The following is a 4714-nucleotide window of genomic DNA, read 5'->3' on the forward strand; positions in this document are numbered from 1 at the left end:
CCTCCCACTCACTTCTTTCGAGAGAAACTCCTTCTCTAGAAAGGATCCATTCAAAGCAACGAATATCTTGCCTTCGGATCTGTGATAGAAGGTGTACCCAACATTTTCTTTTGGGTATCCTATGAAGATGCACTTCTCCGATTTGGGTTTGAGCTTATCAGGTTGAAACTTTTTCACATAAGCATTGCAACCTCAAACTTTAAGAAATGACAGCTTAGGTTTCTTGCCAAACCATAGTTCATACGGTGTCATCTCAACGGATTTAGATGGTGCCCTATTTAACGTGAATGCAGCTGTCTCTAATGCATAACCCCAAAACGATAGTGGTAGATCGGTAAGAGACATCATAGATCGCACCATATCTAATAAAGTATGGTTATGACGTTCGGACACACCATTACACTGTGGTGTTCCAGGTGGCGTGAGTAGTGAAACTATTTCACATTGTTTTTAACTGAAGGCCAAACTCGTAACTCAAATATTTTACTTCTGCGATCATATCGTAGAAACTTTTATTTTTGTTACAATGATTCTCCACTTCACTCTGAAATTCTTTGAACTTTTCAAATGTTTCAGACTTGTGTTTCATCAAGTAGATATACTCATATCTTCTCAAATCACCTGTGAAGATCAGAAAATAATGATACCTGCCGCGAGCCTCAATATTCATCGGACCACATACATCAGTATGTATGATTTCCAACAAATCTGTTGCTCGCTCCATTGCTCCGGAGAACAGAGTCTTAGTCATCTTGCCCATGAGGCATGGTTCGCAAGCATCAACTGATTCATAATCAAGTGATTCCAAAAGCCCATCAACATGGATTTTCTTCATGCGCTTTACACCAATATGACCTAAACGACAGTGCCACAAATAAGTTGCACTATCATTATTAAATTTGCATCTTTTGGTTTCAATATTATGAATATGTGTATCACTACGATCGAGATCCAACGAACCATTTTCATTGGGTGTGTAACCATATAAGGTTTTATTCATGTAAACAGAACAACAATTTATTCTCTTACTTAAATGAATAACCGTATTGCAATAAACATGATCAAATCATATTCATGCTCAACGCAAACACCAAATAACACTTATTTAGGTTCAACACTAATCCCAAAAGTATAGGGAGTGTGCGATGATGATCATATCAATCTTGGAACCACTTCCAACACACATCATCACTTCACCCTTAACTAGTCTATGTTCATTCTGCAACTCCCGTTTTGAGTTACTACTCTTAGCAACTGAACCAGTATCAAATACCGAGGGGTTGCTACGAACACTAGTAAAATACACATCAATAATCTATATATCAAATATACCTTTGTTCACTTTGCCATCCTTCTTATCCGCCAAATACTTGGGGCAGTTCCGCTTCCAGTGACCAGTCCCTTTGTAGTAGAAGCACTTAGTCTCAGGCTTAGGACCAGACTTGGGCTTCTTCACTTGAGCAGCAACTTGCCTACCGTTCTTCTTGAAGTTCCCCTTCTTCCCTTTGCCCTTTTCTTGAAACTAGTGGTCTTGTATACCATCAACACTTGATATTTTTCTTGATTTCTACCTTCGTCGATTTCAGCATTACGAAGAGCTTGGGAATCGTTTCCATTATCCCTTGCATGTAGCGACCAGACCTCAAACAGTCTGATCTCTGTGCTCCGGTGTCATCCCTGGATCAGTAATGCTGACACCACACAGTACTCGGAGGATTTATAGGAGAGTAGCAATCAAACACTTATTACATCGAGTGTCTCAAAAGAGAACTTATTACAATAAATATGGCTTAAGGCCATCTAATAACGATAACAGCGGAAGGCTTGGAAGATAAGTGAGTCCATCAACTCCAACGGCATCACTGAGTATAGAACCACGACCTAAAACTCCTCAATCGTCGTCTGAAAAGTCTGCAATATTAACGTTGCAGCCCGAAACGGGTCAGCACATGGAATATGCTGGCAAGGTAACACATAGAGAGTAATGGAATGCAACAGCTATACTATATGCATATATGGCTGGTGGAAAGCTCTATGGTTACAGTTTTTGCGCAAAGCCAATTTTTCCCTACTTCAAAGGAATAGATTTAATTACTATCAAGGTGGTTGTTAAACATTGAGAATGGTTGACAGCATCCTCAATCCCAATTAAGTATCATCATTAAAACCCAACAATATTAATTTTAGAGTAACATGTTGAGATTCACATGATAATCCAGGTACTAGATACTCAAGATGTCCATAACCGGGGACACGGCTAACCATGATTAGTTTATACACTCTGCAGAGGTTTGTGCACTTTTCCCCACAAGACTCGATCGCCTCCGTTGGATTTCTCGCACTACATGGTGTTTGAGAAACGGATGACCGAGACACAGTCTTTCAGAAGCGCTAGCACCTTACGACGGATAGACCGGTACACCTACTTTCCCCTACATCTGCTAGTCTACCCTGTAAGAGTTCGCACAACTTAGTCCACTATGCCAAAGCCCATAATGGCTTGTGGCTGCACACGGAAGTTTCTAGTATGAAAAATCTCATGATCCCTTTGAGCCTGGGTGGCGGTCCAAAAGAAAACAGGCAAGTCCTGGTAACCCCAGATGCCTCAATCCACCCAGATGTGTGTTAGGTTGCCACCTTAGATAAACCCTTAATTTATAAATCTCACATCTGTCATGGATATCACTCACCCAATCCACGTCTACTGGCATAGCATGGCAAAATAAGCAAACGTAGAAGTAACTCCCAAAGGTTTGATAATAAACAGGTAATAGGTACTACCTCATCTACTTCCCATCCCACAATTTAATTAGATCCTAATCATGCAATTTGTGAGGATTGATCTAATGCAATAAAACTAGGTTGTAAAAAAGGTATGATCAAAGTGTTACTTGCCTTGCTGATGATCTGCGTAACCTAGAGATTCGAAGTAACAGGCGGCGCACTCCGGGTATTCTATCGCAGACAAACAACAAGCATACAATAAGTACTCATCTAATGCACAGGTAAAACTCAAATAGAAGATCTAACCAGAAAGTTCAACTTAAGAACCCTGGTTGGCAAAAGAATCAAATTGAACGAAGCGAAAGAAATCAAACGGCGAAAAAAAACAACTTCGTTCTAGTAATCTGGATCTAGGGCAAATTTTACAGTAGCAAAAACATGTTTAAGTTGATTATTCAGAAAGAGGGTTTCGAGACGAAACTCCAGGCGCTTGAATCGCCTGATTCCGATAAACGAGCGAAAAGTTATACTAAAACGAAAATCGGATCAGAAATCGCGATCAGAAAATAACCGCGAAAATCCAACGAAAAAGAAAAAACGACGAACAGAATTTTTTTTTAAAAAAAACTGCACGGAAAATGAGGCGGCGGCGAACCTCGAAAGGCGCGCGGCTCTGGCAGCGGCGGCAGCGGGCGACGGCGGCGGCGGGCAGCGGCGGCGGCGGCTAGAGGCGGCTAGGGTTAGGGCAGCGGCTGTTGGGCTCTCTCTCTCGCCCGGGGCGGCGGCTTATACAGGCCCCCGGCCGGTGGTTTCCTGGCCGGTTACGGCCCGGAGTCGGTTCGGCGTGTTTTTTTTTATAATTCCGCTCGTAAGAAAAATAAAAAGAAATACTAAACGGACTCCAAAAAACACGAAATAAATTTTGCCGAGTTCCTATAATCAAGTCCGATAAAGTGAACATTTATCTGGGCCCAAACTACAACTTTGAAAAACGCGCATTTTTCCTAAATTCAAATAAAAATACCGAAAACTCCGAAATAAATCTTATTTGATTTTTTTATTAAATCCTCAATATTTCTATATTTTGGGAAAGTCATTTTATTCCCTCTCTCATATTTTTGCAATAGAAATAATTGATGATAAAATAAATAAAATCAAATGATCCTGTTTACATAATTTGAGAAAACTCAAATATGCAAATAACAAAATCCCCAACTCTCTCCGTGGGTCCTTGAGTTGCTTAGGATTTTCTAGGATCAAAACCAAAAGAAAAATAAAATATGATATGCATGATGACCTAATGTATAACATTCCAAATTGAAAATTTGGGATGTTACATTGCATATCATAGTTCATCACAAAGTTCTACTAACTTGGTGATGGTGACTAGAGAATTCTGTCAATCACTATTTTATCTGGAAGATTAACTCCCACTTGATTCAAGCGATTGTAGTACCCAGACAATCTGAGCACATGCTCACTGCTTGAGCTATTCTCCTCCGTCTTTTAGCTATAGAACTTGTTGGAGACTTCATATCTCTCAACTCGGGTATTTGCTTGAAATATTAACTTCAACTCTTGGAACATCTCATATGGTCCATGACATTCAAAACGTCTTTGAAGTTCCGATTCTAAGCCGTTTAAGCATGGTGCACTAAACTATCAAGTAGTCATCATGTTGAGCTAGCCAAATGTTCATAACATCTGCATCTGCTCCTGCAATAGGTTTGTCACCTAGCGGTGCATCAAAGACATAATTCTTCTGTGCAGCAATGAGGATAAACCTCAGATCACGGATCCAATCCGCGTCATTGCCCGCGTCATTGCTACTAACATTTTTCAACTTAGTTTTGTCTAGGAACATATCAAAAATAAAACAGGGGAGCTAAACGCGAGCTATTGATCTACAACATAGATATGCTAATACTACCAGGACTAAGTTCATGATAAATTAAAGTTCAATTAATCATATTACTTAAGAACTCCCACT

The sequence above is a fragment of the Triticum urartu genome, chromosome 2A (genome assembly GCF_056163025.1).
Source record: "Triticum urartu cultivar PI428250 chromosome 2A, HENAU_Tu73, whole genome shotgun sequence".
NCBI classification, from domain to species: Eukaryota; Viridiplantae; Streptophyta; class Magnoliopsida; order Poales; family Poaceae; genus Triticum; species Triticum urartu.